This window comes from Triturus cristatus, chromosome 4_2 (assembly GCF_964204655.1).
Source record: "Triturus cristatus chromosome 4_2, aTriCri1.1, whole genome shotgun sequence".
NCBI lineage: Eukaryota > Metazoa > Chordata > Amphibia > Caudata > Salamandridae > Triturus > Triturus cristatus.
The window spans coordinates 986,290,567-986,308,547 of record NC_140586.1 but is presented as its reverse complement, the minus strand read 5'-3'; the positions used below and the strand labels follow the sequence as shown (position 1 = coordinate 986,308,547).

At 51.2% G+C, this 17,981-nt stretch overlaps 1 protein-coding gene and 1 long non-coding RNA gene across 2 annotated transcripts in view; one reads left to right on the top strand and one right to left on the bottom strand.

Moving 5' to 3' along the window:
• Nucleotides 1-3,766, bottom strand: part of LOC146839225 (uncharacterized) — a 34,909-nt gene extending 31,143 nt beyond the window's left edge. Inside the window, exon 1 of the long non-coding RNA XR_014960811.1 lies at nt 3,704-3,766. This is a non-coding gene — a long non-coding RNA (uncharacterized LOC146839225). The remainder of the gene's footprint in view (nt 1-3,703) is intronic.
• Nucleotides 1-17,981, top strand: part of LOC146839224 (uncharacterized) — a 722,084-nt gene that overhangs the window by 635,951 nt on the left and 68,152 nt on the right.

The following is a 17,981-nucleotide window of genomic DNA, read 5'->3' as shown; positions in this document are numbered from 1 at the left end:
AATCAACAGTCGCAAACTTTCCCGCTCCCGCCGGAGTCTGAAGTCCCTGCAGCCCCGGAAGTGGATTTCCTGACTTCCTGACGGACATTGTGAGTCCCCCGCAAAGCTGAGGCGAGTGGACCCCACGAGTGACGAGGAACAGCAATACCTGGGAACCGTGCACTATTGTCGAGTGCAACCCCTTCACAATGTTCTACAAACTTGTGCATTGGACCATTTGTGGCCCAAGCCTCCAGCAGGTTTTGCAGCAAAAATCAGAGGCCTACCCCGTCCCGAGTGACCGTGGGCTCCTGTGAAGCATTTCCTCGTGAGGCGTCTTCGTGATCCCTTGCCCATTGGCTTGTGGGTCCCCCGAAGACTTTCTTATCAAACCAAAGGGCTCCCCTGGTTGCTCCAGGCCTGCCCTCACTCACCCTCGCTGGGTGAGTCCGTCAGACCTTGCTGGTCTGCACCGCTGACTTTTTCCACATACCACAAGACTTGCTGTTGCCAAGGCTTGTTGGCTCCAATCCGGTTGCTGACACCTCAGTAAGCTGCAGACGTCGTGAGACAGTCCGAATCCAGCGCCTGGTCATCCTCGATGCCTCCTGGACCTCGTGGCTGAAAAGTAAAAACACCATCGACTACCTGAAATCACCGACTTCCGTGGTCATCCATCTTCCTGGCCCCGGGTCACTGTCCCTTCTGCTTTCAGGTCATCTTCATCCTGAATCCACCCTTGGATTCCACCGGACACTTCTCCAGTCTTCGCAAGCAGCAAATCTTAATTGGTCTCAATTAAAAACGACGACGCGACCCGACAGCAAAAGACACCTATGCACCCGGCTTCCCTGGGTGAGGTAACTCGTGCACTCCAGTGCCCTAGTGTGTGTTGGCCCTCGAATTACTTAACCTTTTAAGTGGCTTGCTTGTAGACTTCCTCGAAGTACCCTAAAACTTTAAAAATCAAACCGCGACTTACTCCATTGTAATCAATAGGGAACCCGCGGCTGTGTTCACACACTGCACGTGTCTCCCGTGGGTCTGTTACTTACCTGCTTCTGCTGCATTAGTGAAGTCCTAGCGATTCTGCAGGCCCTAGGCCTTGTCCCCACGCAAGCCGACATTCCTAACCCACTTTTTTAGTATATGGTCTGGTACGCCCCTAGGGCCCCAGCCATATTTGTGCTTAACTTATTGTGAAACGTTGATATTTGCATATGTTCCTGACTTTTAATCTCATAAAGAGATTAGTAGAGTGTGTCTAGAAATAAATACATATATATTTGATATATATACCTGTGTGGTGTTCTTTCATTTGGTAATTCAAGAGATTATAAGGTAAAACAAGCTGCTTTACATTCCTCTGAGACTTAGCCTGAAGGCTGCTCTCCACAGCTACCACTAGGATAGCTTTCTTGAAAAGGTTGTCTTAAACCTACTACCATAAGAGTCGAATTGGAGTGGTGCAAGGTGGCCACTATAACTAGTGACCAGCATATGCCAGGCCAACTTCTCACACCGCTTCAAGTGCCCTACTACCCTCCTGCACAGGATCATAAACCCCCCATACAGCTAAACTGGTACTCACAATGTCCACTGGGAGATCAGTGTTCTCCTCAGTCAGTGGAGTCCCTCCATTCAAAACAGACGTCTCTCCGTTCTCCACAATAGTCGCTTTCTCCTTTGATTTCCCTTGGCCATCGAACATCCCAGGAATTACCCTGTGCTGTCTCACGGGTTCCGCCTCTTCCCCCGGACGCTGTTCTTTTTTTTGGATTTTGCCTGCCTCCAACTCCTTGCTGCCAGGTAGAGGAGTAGCGTTCCCAGCCTTTCTCCCGAGGGCCCCGTAGACTCCCTACGGCATTCCCCGCCAATGCGCCACTCTCCGCTCCTTCCAATGGATTTTTCAGTGGCTTAGGAGGCATCCCGCTCCGTGAAGAACGCGCTCGCAGCCACCAGCTCCACCAACGGAACAGCGATTTCAGCGCGGCTTAGAGCAGCACTGGTAGATGAGTAGAACTCCTTGTTTCGGCCGTCGGCCTCTTTCTGTGCACGCGCCCACCACCGTCTGTATTCAGGGGGATAATCACTCGTAAAGTCTTGGGTTTAAATCCTTAAATCATATTAGAGCCATGGAGCAGTGATGAGTGGCTTCGGCAGCGTTCACGCAGCCGCCATCTCACCTGTCTCCAACTTAATAAATTACACAATTTAGCTTTAGTATAAAAAATATACAACTCATGTGAGTTCCTTTGTACGTAAAAAGGAAATTATATATGTGACTCCATTTAAACAGTTGTAATATTAATACCCCTAGTACAAAATACAATTTGGCCCACTAAAACACTTTGGATAAAAATACATGAGGTACAAAATGGACCCCAACTCACAAACGTGAGTACCCTAACGCACAGTATCTCCATTTCTGTTACATATACTGATCTAAGAATTAACATCAAGCCTTAGCCCTGGAGAAAATTAATTAGTTCATCACAGTTTCTCTTCATAATTGGATCCAGTCAAATCCCAGAATCGACGCGTTTCAGTAGATTCTAATCCATACTCCCCACCTTCTTCAGACAGTACTAATTTAGTATTTATCTCACCCAATCAAATTGACAAATTCATGAAGTATCTAAAAAGATGGTATACACATTTTTAATAATGAAATTTTTAGGATAACAGAAAAAACAAAGATAAAAAACTTTCTTAAAAACATTAACATCAGATGTGCCTTTATGTCTCATCTCTACTTGGTGGCATTCAGCACATCTCTTCTCAAGGAGCATTCACCACATGCCGTGTCCACTCTTAGATATTAACAAGACGCCCCCAGATTTGGGCACATCCCTCCATTATGGGATCACAGCTCCAGTGTTCTATGCTCCTCCTCCAGTCACTGTATATCAGAAAGCACAGAATTCTCAGCAGTAATGATGCTCTCGCTCTCATTCGCCCTCTAACACTCCCTTAAATTAGCGATGCTCGGGTATTTATTCAGTTTCTGGCACTTCCTTTTAAATATGTGGAGGTTCCTTTACCATTCAGATAAATCTTCAGTGCCGTTTATGGGCTCAACCTTCTGGGGGCCCTGTCCGAGGAGAGGGAAACATCCATATGGGTGAATGCCACTTTTATTCTATGTGCCCTTATCCTCTAATATAATAAGGTTTCTAATCCTTACCTCGTCAAACATCAAAAACCAGATGTTAATCTGTGTATTCCAACCCCCGGGGGGGGGAGGGCGGGGGGTTCTGAGGCTCTTATTTACCTTTAGACCATTGGATATCTCTGTTACTATTTTTAGGGTATTTTCTTTCCTTTCTTTAAACGTTATATTCAAAGGAACCCTGGTTCGTTCAATTGGTGCGTCGTTATCATCCTACCCTGGAAAGAAAGGGAACATTTCGTAGTCGGAGCTTACAGGCTATTAATCAATATCATGCAGTTAATAACATTTAATTCCCCTGTTTTTAAACTCGTCGCCGGGTATATACCCATGTATCCCTGCCATCTAAAGCACAGCAGAATCCAAATTTACAAGCTAAACTCCAACCTCGAGGATAATATTCCAAAGTTAGATGTTTAAGCGACCCACGCTGGCTTATCCTTTGATGACTGATTACGCGGCATTCTGACCCATTAATTGAGTCTCTCAAAGCCACCCTATCGCCAAGCTGGGAGAATCCACGTCTACCAGACATCCGACCCCTGCGCTCACCTGCTTTCGGCTCTGGGCTAGTTTCTTCTTTCCACCATCCGAAAAAGGGAACTACGTGTTCACTGGCCGCATTCTAAATAACCACGACCTAGGAACTTCTCGCTTTCCCCTTCCGGTTTTCTGAGCCTAAGATTTAGCAACCCGAGCGGTCTCGCCTTCTTGGAGTGCCTACCTCCCAACTGGATTCACATATTATTACAGTATGGTTGGTTAAATAACAACCTGAAAAAGTGTCTAAAACGACACAACCCAATAAAATATTCTTTTGAAATATAAGGATAAGGGAACAGGGCCCAGATCTGATCCCTACCGTCCTTACTATCAAGATCTTACCATCTTTAACCGCCTCCTTCTCTTACTCAAAATCACCTGTTATTACAGTAGGCATGGCGACATGATGACCTGTGATGTTATCTAAAATAACACACCCAAAGTAAAATACTCTTTTGAAATATAAGGATAATGGGACAGGAGGACAAACCCTTAACTCTCCACAATAATCCAATCCCAAACTTCACTGCTATTAAGGCCGCGTCTTATTGTATCAAAGTTAATGATATACCACTGATCTCTCATCTTATTCCTTGTTTCCATATTACCCCCTCTCCTCTTGCCTCGGGTTTTCTCTAGGATGAACCATTTCAGGTGCATCGGTCCATGGCTGTTCTCCTTATAGTGATTCACTGTAGGAGAGTAGGATCTGCTTCTTATGGGTACCCCCACTTTTTGCTGATGTTTCACAGTTTTTTTACTTTAGTCTGGCTGTGGCCCTGCTAATCAGGACCCCAGCCTAGCTGCTTCCTCTCAAAAATGGATTCCATGTACATTAAGTCATAGAATGAATAAATCACTCAGGCTAGACCGTGTACCAACACAAGAGGATGAATGACTCAATTATTGCGACAACATTTTATATTTATTTGTCTGATATTCAAAGACAACAAATCAGTACCAAAATCAATTTTTGTTGCATATAAAAATATATACGAAATTGACACTGGCCCTTAGAAATGACAATTTCCATGGACAACCTGACATACCACATACGTAGAAGTGAACATTCAAAAATTCCCATTCATACCGTGAACCCACACTACGCATTCATCACTAGTATTTCTGTCTGGGTCAAAAAAAGTCCCAAAACATGTGCAAAGACAGAACTAATCTCTATAATGGCAGTAATCTAATTAATCATATCCAGACCACGATTAGATGGATTGAATGTCAAAGCAATTTTAATATATCTTGATGAAACTGATTAATGAACATAGGCTGAGTCAGCACAAATGGGTTTTACAAAGAGAAAGAAACACGCCTACGCGCGTTTCGGTGTTATCACCTCCTATCCGGGGTGTCACCTTCTTCAGGGCGTTCGTTTCAGGAGTCCAAGAGGCCTGTTGGATAATAGGGAAACATAAAATGTGGAATGACTCATTTTGTAAGGCAACTTTAAATGTATAACATCCTGTAATATACAACACAGTTGTTCTCATCCATCTGATTACAGAGCAAAGATGGTGGAGCCTGAGGAAATCAAAAATGAACCATGATGAGCTGGCTAAACCATAAGTTCTGCACCCATGTAATACCTGAGCAGTAACATCAGATAAAGACAACAACAAATAACGAATAAAAAACTAAATAACACAATATGAAAGAAAGAATAAGAAAAGAGAAAGAAAAATCAGGGCAACATTAATAGGTACAGCCTAAACAACTGAAATACGTTTTCGGTTGGGGCAAAATGCCAGTCGTAAATCCTTCAAGGACAAGACATGATCTAAGCCGTCACTCCCTTATTTACTTGCCTGATAGAAGTTGGAAAAGCAGCGAAGATGGATATGTCCGCGTGGTCGGAAGAACCTGAAGTAATCGACCCAGAATGTCTACGATATAAACAACGATCGATAATCATTCGAGGATTGAAGGAGGCATAGCTTTCAAAGGACACCAAGTTTAAAGACATGAGTTGTCAGATAGTTTATTGACCTGAAAACTGAGAATGAAACGGATAATGTTATCTCTCGCAGTTGGTGAATTCAAATAGTCACAGGCGGTCTTCAAAGCGGAGCATCGAGCACCAGAGGGTGTCAGAGGCCCAAAGTGAAGACAGGAAAATCAATCAGTAAAGGAACACTGAATAGCGATCAGTCCCCCAGGTGAAACGCTATCATGTGGCTAAAGACATGACAACAGGTGTCCCGGAAGTGTGCTAAATATATGGAGGGTGATAAGCTATGCTGATGAAAACAAGGAGACAAAAACAAGTACTTTTCTAATCATTGGAGTCTAATGGTGCATCTTAAGAGACAGTTAACAGATGCTCCCCTCTATAGAACATGGGAAACTCAAGGGCAGGACCAAAGATGGATTCAATCAAGTTAAAGGAACCTCAACGCGTGATAGGTGGCCTGCTAACCGAGCACTTTAAACTGAATGGCCCCCATAATGCTACGATATAAGAAACAAGCATAAACTGAATGGGCCCCCATAATGCTACGATATAAGAAACAAGCATAAACTGAATGGGCCCCATAATGCTACGATATAAGAAACCAGCATAAACTGAATGGACCCCCATAATGCGACGATATAAGAAACGAGCATAAACAGAATGGGCCCCATAATGCTACGATATAAGAAACAAGCATAAACTGAATGGGTCCCATAATGCAACGATATAAGAAACGAGCACAAACTGAATGGACCCCCATAATGCGACGATATAAGAAACGAGCATAAACTGAATGGGCCCCCATAGTGCGACGATATAAGAAACGAACATAAACTGAATGGGCCCCCATAATGTGACGATATAAGAAACGAGCATAAACTGAATGGACCCCCATAATGCGACGATATAAGAAACAAGCATAAACTGAATGGACCCCCATAATGTGACGATATAAGAAACAAGCATAAACTGAATGGGCCCCATAATGCTATGATATAAGAAACAAGCATAAGCTGAATGGGCCCCCATAATGTGACGATATAAGAAACAAGCATAAACTGAATGGGCCCCATAATGCTACGATATAAGAAACCAGCATAAACTGAATGGGCCCCCATAATGCTACGATATAAGAAACGAGCATAAACTGAATGGGCCCCCATAATGCGACGAGATAAGAAACAAGCATAATCTGAATGGGCCCCATAATGCGACGAGATAAGAAACGAGCATAAACTGAATGGGCCCCCATAATGCTACGATATAAGAAACAAGCATAAGCTGAATGGGCCCCAGAATGCTACGATATAAGAAACTGTGTGGATATACTCGAATTAAGATAGCTTACGGGGGCCAGCAGCGTGGAGATTCAAAGGGGCACCCCCTGATAGGGCCGCCCACAAACGCCACCGGAGAAAGAAAACAGGCGAAAAGCACCAGAGGGGTGTAAGGTATGGAAGGGGGTATAAAAGACCTATCCAGGGGGGGGCTGAGACCGGCGAAATGCACCAGAGGGGTGTAAGGTATGGAGGGGTGTATAAAAGGGTAACTAGACATAGGTGCCGATCACGATCCTGAAAAAACCGGGTACGAACCGTCGGACGGAGCATATTCTCCGTCCGACGCGTACCCGGTCGTCAAAATTTACAAACAAGGAATTACGATTCGCACGGGAACACCATTTCGGTACGAATCGTAAAAAACCCCGACCGAACAAAATAAACCTACAAATGCGATCCGGGAAAGCGCCGACCTGACGTCGGGACGCTCGCAGCCAGCCATTCACGAACCAGGAATTACGATTCGCACCGACGTCATCCCGCACGGTGAATATTTTCCGGCTGCCAAAAACTGCCGGGAAATCAGGACGACGCGAACAAGGACCACCAGTACGCGACGGACAGACAGGACGACGCGAACAAGGAGGACCAGTACGCGACAGGACGACGCGATCAAGGAGTACCAGTACGCGACGGACAGACAGGACGACGCGATCAAGGAGGACCAGTACGCGACGGACACACAGGACGACGCGAACAAGGAGGACCCGTACGCGACGGACAGACATAGACCCGAACCTACGTGTCATCCCGGCCCTCATAGCAGTCGACCTCCTCTACCGGTTCCGACACAGACGCCGCAGAAGGTCAGAATAACTAAGGGAGGGGGGAAAGTGGGGTGGGGGTGGCAGGACCAGGGCAGGCCACAAAACGCCCACCAAAGTCACACACCACACATGCCCAGGACATACCTGACACCCATGCCCTGGTCACTACGAGGGGGTGGGGGCGTGTCCAGCTAAGCCAGCGACCGCCACAACGGAAGTCCGTCACCACGCGAACCGGCAACACAACCAGACCGGTACGTCCCGTACCCACGCCTGAAGAGCGTGGGTACGAGACATACCACGCCCACACCCACGTCACCCCAACAATGGCGGGACGGATCGTACCCACGTGGCAAAGGCCTGGGGACGGCCCGCACAAGCATCACATAGCGTGGGGACGGATATGTACGGACCCTACCCCCACCCGCGTACGTATGGAGCGTACCCCCACCCCAACAGTGTAAGTACGACTCGTACCCTCACCCCGTATGCATGGAGCGTACCCCCACCCCAACAGTGTAAGTACGACTCGTACCATCACCCGCGGACGTATGGACCGTACCCCCACCCCACCAGTGTAAGTACGACTCGTACCCTCACCCGCGTATGCATGGAGCGTACCCCCACCCCACCAGTGTAAGTACGACTCGTACCCTCACCCGCGGACGTACGGACCGTACCCCCACCCCAACAGTGTAAGTACGACTCGTACCCTCACCCCGTATGCATGGAGCGTACCCCCACCCCAACAGTGTAAGTACGACTCGTACCCTCACCCGCGGACGTACGGACCGTACCCCCACCCCACCAGTGTAAGTACGACTCGTACCCTCATCCGCGGACGTACGGACCGTACCCCCACCCCAACAGTGTAAGTACGACTCGTACCCTCACCCCGTATGCATGGAGCGTACCCCCACCCCAACAGTGTAAGTACGACTCGTACCCTCACCCGCGGACGTACGGACCGTACCCCCACCCCAACAGTGTAAGTACGACTCATACCCTCACCCGCGTATGCATGGAGCACACCCCCACCCCAACAGTGTAAGTACGACTCGTACCCTCACCTCGAATGCATGGAGCCTACCCTCACCCCACCAGTGTAAGTACGACTCGTACCCTCACCCGCGGACGTACGGACCGTACCCCCACCCCACCAGTGTAAGTACGACACGTACCCCCACCCCCGTATGCATGGAGCCTACCCCCACCCCACCAGTGTAAGTACGACTCGTACCCTCACCCGCGGACGTACGGACCGTACCCCCACCCCACCAGTGTAAGTACGACTTGTACCCTCACCCGCGTATGCATGGAGCGCACCCCCACCCCAACAGTGTAAGTACGACACGTACCCTCACCTCGAATGCATGGAGCGTACCCCCACCGTGTATGTTCCAAGCGTACATATCCAGAAATAGGAGGTGTGTGTGCAGAGTCCTCCCAGCAGTGCCCTGAGACAGGAGGGGTGGGTGTGGAGTCCTCCCAGCAGTGCCCTGAGACAGGAGGGGTGTGTGCCTATCACTCCCAGCAGTGCCCTGAGACAGGAGGGGTGGGTGTGGAGTCCTCCCAGCAGTGCCCTGAGACAGGAGGGGTGGGTGTGGAGTCCTCACAGCAGTGCCCTGAGACAGGAGGGGTGGGTGTGGAGTCCTCCCAGCAGTGCCCTGAGACAGGAGGGGTGGGTGTGGAGTCCTCCCAGCAGTGCCCTGAGACAGGAGGGGTGGGTGTGGAGTCCTCCCAGCAGTGCCCTGAGACAGGAGGGGTGTAACACATGTGTGTGAGGCTGGAAGTACACACATGCATACTGCCTACAAGGGAACATGTCCCCATGAACTCATGTCAACAGACTCCATACACAAGTACAGTGATCACCAAGGATGCCACGAATGTTGCAGGTGGAGACATGTCCCTGCATGCATGGCCAAAGTAGAAGGGCTCCGTCACACACACAGCTCATGTAGACACAGCTCTGCGCTAAATATTGGGAACACCCTGCAGGGAAGATATCAGGGTACACAGAGGAAGGAATACACCCTGGGACAATTGCACCATGCAGTAACTGCTTACATGAACAAAGAAAGTTAGCTAACACCTTGTGATGGCACACAGATCCCAGGGTCCCCCCAATGAGCAGCACACTACTACATATCCCACACACCCAACACATAAACACCACCCAAAACCATGTAGCAGCCCCACCAACACCAATACCAGCATAGCAGTAGTGTTATAATGAAAAAAAAATGAAGCTTTATTCAGCATGAGCACAATGTCCGTGGATCGCAGGCAGTTCAATATTCACAAAGCCCATAGGGCAGTCAATCAGTCTCAGCTGGATGGGGGACACAGTGGGATGCGTGTCCCCTACCTTGCCTGCACAGTTACATGCCTTCGTCTTCCACAGGGGTGAGGGCATCATGGGGGGGGGAAGCACCAGGCACCGCAGGGACATCAGGGCAAAGGGGAGGCGTTGTGGGTGCAGGGATGGAGGACTCCACCACAGGGGGTGGGGCAGGGCCAAAGGCGGAGGCCAGGATGGCACTACACACCTTTGCAAGGTCCTCCAGGGAGTCCCCTGCACCCGAAGGAACCACAGGCCCCAAGGAGGGGGGGGGGGGTCAGAGGGATGGGTCGCAGCGCCACCGGGGGAGGGTGTAGACAGGGGGGGAGAATCAACCACCCTGACGGAGGACTTCCTTGACCGCTTGCGTGGTGGTGTCACTGTGGGGCTCAGGGACAGAGCGGCCATGAAGGAGTCCTTGGGGGAGATGTGGCCAGGAGAGCTGAGGGGAGGGGATTTGGAGGGAGTGGACTGGGTGGAATGCGGACTCCCACTATGGCTGCGTGTCACACGTTTGCCCCCCGACCCAGTGGGTGTGCCTACCTCACCCTGTGTGTGCGTGTCAGGAGGAGTGCGGTGGACCTTCCCTGCTGGTGTGGTGCCTGTGTCTGTTGATGTGGGTGCATGCCGACGTCTGGGTGTACATGGGACAGGCATGGGAGTGGGAAGTGTGGATGGGGCAGGGGTAGGTGGTGGGAGGTCGCGCTGCAGGAGACCCACTGCTGCAGTCAGTGTGGAGTCTATGGACCTCAGCAAGTTGCGTTGGTCAGCCTGCGATGAATGAATGCCCTCCAAGTATGCCTCGATGTTGGTGAGGGTTTGGCCGTGGGCATGGAGGACATTAAGGATCGCAGCCTGACCAACCTGCAGCTGCCGCTGGATGTCCACAGACTCGGCATTGGCGGCAGCAGTGGAGACAGGGGCAGGGGGTGCGGTGCCTGGCATGAAGGAGACATGCGGTGACCGGGCATGCTGGGAAGGGACACGAGCAAGTGGGAGGCGGCTGATGGGAACTGAGGGGGCGGTGCGAGGTGTTGTTCCGCTGTCAGCTGCTGGTGCAGCCTCCGCCCACTCGGAGACATCCTCCTCGGACCTGTCAGCTTCGTATTCTGACGTGCCAGTCGACAGGTCCTCGGCCGCACTATCCTCCGCCTCTGTCCCACTCGATGTGCCAGCCCCGATGTCACGGCTGGCACTGGTGCTCGGTCCCTCCGCCTGGTCTGTGTCCATGTCTCCCTCTGTGTCCCCCGACGATGCTGTGGGCAGGGTGGAGAGACAGAAATTAATCAGACACCTGTACACATCTGTCACATGAGTCCAATCTACATAGGTCACATTGCATAGCCTGAAAAGGAAGATCCCTAACATCTACTAAACAAGGTACCGATGTAAACACACAGTTGGTTGAGCCACCATGCCACTGAAATACCATGGAGCATGAGACAATAGCAAAAGACAGGAAACGGAGTCTGACATAGCACCCAGGCCCTGGGGACAATCCAGCACTGCATCTGCACCACACAGCGTTGGCGAAAATAGGGATGACCAGGGACCATATCCATGAACTTGAGACACATGCTGCATAGGTAATGCTGAAAACATGCCCAACATGACTGGGTCACTGCACCTTGCGTGTGTGTCCAGACAAACATCACACACTGCCCAAACCCAGCAAGTAGAAATCAGGATTTGACATATAGGCTTTGCCCGCCCCAACCACCCCCTACACGAGGCAAATTGTTGAGACACAGGTGGCACCAACATCTCATAGTCTGGGTGATAAACACAGGGGCAGGCAAAATGCAAGATTGGACGCCAAACACCCAAGGTGCGCCTGTACAAATAATGAGGTACCAGTGCCCATCCTCAGATGAGTATAACAAGACACACAGGCACTGGCAACTGTGAGTATGAAGAAGGACATTCAGGTCAGGCTGCACAGTGGACACCTGTACAAAATTTCACGACTATATACATGGTGCCAGGGGACAATGGCACAGAGCACAACCTACGCTGTAGACACTGAGAGTGTCCACGTTTTGTGATGACACATACAACACTGAGGAAAAGGTGCCCCAGGGGACAGTAGTGGCCACGCAACTCCATGCTCCTGAATGGTAATGACTGCAACACACGCCACCATCCCTGCACTATGCGTATCGCACACTCATGCACATCATGTCACAGGCCACTACATAGGACATGCGCGCTGTAAGGCATGACACTTGAGAGACTAACACACCACCCCCACACATGATGCTACAGGCATAGTTCTCGTGGACAAAGCACCAGCCTACATTACCTTGTGAAGGAGTGACTACACACAGACCAGGGAACACATTGCAAGGAGGGGAAGGGTGGCAGGAGCGCAGCGCTATACTGGGGCAAACTGGATCTGCACAGCACCTTTAAACCCTGGCAGTGAATTCATGCTACTGTGCCCTTACAAATGCCGGTGACACACAACAAACACACATGTACCTACCCCCTTCCGGCTGCTGCATCTCCTGTAAGCGCCTCTCCAAGTCTGAAAAGACCACCGGCAGCACACGCCTGTGGAGGTGGCTCAGACGGCGGCGCCCGCGGTTCTTGCGGCTCTCAGGTGAGTCCCCCAGCAGGACCCGTGCAATCCTCCGCGTCCAGCACCGGATATCCTGCCAGCGTTACCTCACCTGGGACAGGCTCCGCCTCCGACCATCCACACCCCTCACGGCACTGACGGCGGTCAGCCAGATCTGCTCCTTGGCAGTGGCGCCTACCTGTGAGGAAGAACAAGTGACACCACATCAATACACCAGCCACATGTCACAGAGAGACATATGAGAACAAATTAGCTGGTTACAACAAGGCATGTCATGCAGCCAACGCATTGCACCTTTGTCATAGGGACATGATCCTCTGGTGAGGGAAAAAGCAGTACGTGCCATTGTGGGTACACAGGTGGAATGATGGCAATGTCACAATCAATGATCAAGGCTCACACTGTGCATCACACCCACCCCTCCTGTCTCAGGGCACTGCTGGTAGTGATAGGCACACACCCCTCCTGTCTCAGGGCACTGCTGTGAGGACTCTGCATCCACCCCTCCTGTCTCAGGGCACTGCTGGTAGTGATAGGCACACACCCCTCCTGTCTCAGGGCACTGCTGGGAGGACTCTGCACACACACCTCCTGTCTCAGGGCACTGCTGGGAGGACTCTGCACCCACCCCTCCTGTCTCAGGGCACTGCTGTGAGGACTCTGCATCCACCCCTCCTGTCTCAGGGCACTGCTGGGAGGACTCTGCACCCACCCCTCCTGTCTCAGGGCACTGCTGGGAGGACCCTGCACCCACCCCTCCTGTGTCTGGCCAGCACCTCAAAGCAGTCACATGCCACAGGCCACTGACGCCACCTCAGCAGAGTACACAGACACACACAGGCACAGGACATTCACCTGCCATTGCCAAATGCAGATACAAACCTCACTGCACATGTGCCACTAGATCGGGGGGGCTCACAGGTGTGGGGCTGTCTCTGCACGTCAGACACACAGCACTGCTCCCTGTTCACATGAGATGTGCAGGGCATATCCAGGCCTCATGCATCTGGGGTGGTCCACTACACATATGCACCCACACAAATGACATTGGACTTACACACACAGATGTCCAGGGGACGAACACATCATGTGGACACTCTCAGCATAGGTACAGTGGACAAACACACATCTGTAGGCACAGTCACCTGTCACACTGGGGTAACCACAGAATCACGGGAGGACTGTAGTAGCCCCATACCCTGGAGGATTAGACAGGCACAATGTGTAATGCCACATGCAGTGAATGTCACAGTAAACACAATGCAAGTGAGGAGAGCAGACATGCACCACAGCATGCTCTGGCTGGGAGACATCAGGCATCCCCCCCTGGGACCCCCCCTACAGTACATGGCATATGTGTCACACCAGGACACAATGCCAGAAGTCACAGTCACAACATAGGGACAGTCTGTGCCAGTGGCCTATGCACTCACCTGATACCCTGGTCGCCCATACAGCATGGGGTACTGTGGGAGGATCACATCCAGCAATGCCATGTTCTCCTCCAGGGTGAATGGCTGTGTCCTCTCCACAGCCCTTGACATGGTTCCAGGGAATCAGTAGCAGCAGCTGGGTCGACGAATTCAAAGATGTGCAGGCAAGTACTCCCTCATGGGACCTGGCTGCCTTATATGTGCCTTTCTGCCCTGTCTCATGCACAGGAGTACAGAGTGATTGGTCACTCACATTTGCATCCTATGTTTCCACCAATCCCTTCAAACCTAGCAGTCTGTGTGTACTCTATCGGTTTCATTCTCCTGCATGATGTCAGCTCCACAAACACATTGCAACAAAGTAGATTAATTCCAACTGACTTCTGCTGTGCACCTTCCAGAAGAAATTCGAATTTTGAACTTGGTCTCCATGACAACCAGCATGCATGTAGGCCTTAATACTTGTCCCTCATGTGTCCCCTATGTAATTTGGAGCTTCACACACAGGTACGGTGCGTTCCGGGGCCCTAGGGCACCCCAAATGCATTGCAACGGCCCGTACACGCGTGCCTACGTTCACTATCACAATGGGTGGCCTCGTGTATGCGTACTCGTAGTGGTACGGGCCGTACACACGCCTGTACGCTCCCTATCACTACGAGTACGCATACGCGAGGACACCCATAGTGATAGGGAGCGTACAGGCGTGTGTACGGCCCGTACCACTATGGGTGTCCTCGCGTATGCGTACTCGTAGTGGTACGGGCCGTACACACGCCTGTACGCTCCCTATCACTATGGGTGTCCTCGCGTATGCGTACTCGTAGTGATAGGGAGCGTACAGGCGTGTGTACGGCCCGTACCACTACGAGTACGCATACACGAGGACACCCATAGTGATAGGGAGCGTACAGGCATGTGTACGGCCCGTACCACTACGAGTACGCATACGCGAGGACACCCACAGTGGTACGGGCCGTACACACGCCCGTACGCTCCCTATCACTACGAGTACGCATACGCGAGGACAACCATAGTGATAGGGAGCGTACAGGCGTGTGTACGGCCCGTACCACTATGGGTGTCCTCGCGTATGCGTACTCGTAGTGGTACGGGCCGTACACACGCCTGTACGCTCCCTATCACTATGGGTGTCCTCACGTATGCGTACTTGTAGTGGTACGGGCCGTACACATGCCTGTACGCTCGCCATCACGATGGGTACACATACGGCAGCACTCCCATAGTGATATGGGAACGTACACAGGCCCTCTTCGCAGCAGTATAGTGGTTTTCACACATCACAGTGGTGACAGGCGGCACACAGGTAGGGATAGGGCGGACATACTTGTCCATGGATGGACATACTTGTCCATGAATGGACATACTTGTCCATTAATTGACATCAAGGCATCGTCTGTGCATCACTACATGTGTGGGGCACAGGTGTGACGGCCTGTGATGTGGAACATTACTCCTGAGTCGAGAAGGCACCAGATGTATGATGAGATGTGTACAGATGTACTGTGTGATGGTGCTATGTGTGCCAGGCATGCCCTTGACTCCTTTGACATGTGTGCATGTCGTACTGCACACTTGGGGTGAGCGTCACTGGCATGGCACGGACACCAACACACGGAAGTGTCCCCTGATGCCCAGTACAGGGGTTATGACACCTGACTTGTCACTACCCACGTTGCACAATGTGACCATGTCATGTATATGTGGGGGCTTCCCATCAGGTTGATGTTGGAGCACCCTCGAAAGCTGTAGCCGTTGCAGCAACCAACATGTGTCTGTGTGTAGATTGTCATTGCACACTGTTCCGCACACCATGCCACATGTGGCATCGGATGTGAGGTGCACATGTATGCATGGGACACGGAGTAGCGTGACAAGGACATGTCAGCATCCTCACAAGGAATGTGTGGTGAGTCATGACATGTGCACTTTCATGGCAAGGTGTGTGGGCTGTCCTAGTGTAATGTCATGTGACCTGTGGCTCCAGTGTTCCGCTACCAGTCTCTGCAATCGGCATCCTACTGCTGCTGATGTGTGGGCGTATGTCACTCCTGTCTTGCGTCTGGCTGTTCACTTGCACTGGGACACAGCTATTCCCATGGCGTGGCATGGGGAGGTTCTCAATCTCCGTGTGTAGCTGGGTCTTGGTAGGAGTGTCACCTTGCATCCATACGTGTCCTGGCCATGTAGCACATACCTGACTCCCTATGTAGCATGTGTGTATTGACAGATTAACATGTGCTCAGTACACATGATTTGTTGTTGTACTGCACTCACTCTTCCTTGTCACTTCCAAATTACTGCAGAGCGCCGCCTCTTGCCCGACCAATTCCGGACTTGGCTGCCATGCAGGAGAATGACAGCATCCGGCTCTACCGCTTCACCCAACCGTTGATTCTGGAGTTGACGGCGAGACTGGCACCACACCTGCAACCGCAGCACAGGTATCCTACGGCACTGACACCCCAGCTGAAGGTAATGGCTGCCCTACATTTTCTTGCCACGGGTACCTTTCAATATACCATAGCTAATGTTGGTGGCATGTCCCAGAGCATGTTCTGCCGTGTGCTGCATGATTTCTTAGAGGCCATGTTGATTCACCTGGATGACTTCATCAAGTTCCCAACCCCTGACCAGATGACTGCGGTCAAGCGTGGATTCTATGCCCTGGGAGGGATGCCCCATGTCATTGGGTCCATAGATGGGACACATGTAGCTTTGGTACCACCACACGCACGGGAGGTGGCGTACCGCAATCGAAAGCACTACCACTCCATCAATGCCCTTGTGGTGTGTCAGTCCAACATGGTGATTTCACATGTCTGTGCTCGTTTTCCAGGATCAGCACACGATGCCTACATCATGAGGCGTAGCGGGATGCCTGACATGATGATGCAGCTGCGCAACGAACGGGCATGTGTTGTTGGTGGGTACAGTCTGTCTGTCCTGTATTCTGTATAGCCTACCAGCACGACCGCTTCACCACTTCTAACGATGTCCATGTGCTTCCCGTGTAGGGGACGCTGGCTATCCCAATATGCCTTGGCTGCTGACACCTCTCCGCAACCCCATCACGCCGGCCCAGCTCCGCTACAACACCGCCCATGGCCGGACAAGGCGAGTGATAGAGAGGACGTTTGGCATGCTGAAGAGCCGATTCAGGTGCCTACACAAGACCGGCAGCGCACTCCCATATGCCCCGGCGAAGGTCTGCAAGATCTTCATGGTCTGCTGCATGCTGCACAACATGGCAGTTGAAAGAGCTGTGCCACTCATCCTGGATCAACATGACGAGGACCATCCACCCGTGGAGGACGAAGGGCTTGGCAATGGGGCTAGTGATGTGGAGGATGTGGAGCCGCAAGAGGACATCCGGACTTGGCTCATACGCGACTTCTTTGCTTAGTGGTGAGTACCAGTGTCTTGAGTGTGCACGCATTGGTCCCCGTGTGGCATGTGTTGTGATGTGTGTCTCCACCTGCATGTATGGCACGTGAGTCAGAGGTGTGTGTGTGTGTGTCACTGGAGTGATGGTGGCAGTGATGGTTGTACTTCCCCAGTCATAATTGTGACCTAGCATGTTGTCATCCATACATGTGTCGAGTAAATGCACATGCAAGTGGCTGTGCTTTTTGTGGCTGACTTCTTGTGTGTCTCTCTTCCCCAGGTACTTGCGCATGCCGTCTGTTGCTTGCATTGTTGTGGCACTGCTATTCCTCATGGACATGACATCGTGGGCTGACTCAGCGTTACAGGCACGGACACGTTTGGAAGTCTCCATGGGGTAAGGGATGCATCTGGGGTGCATTGGGTGTGGCAGTTGTTCACGATGTATGCA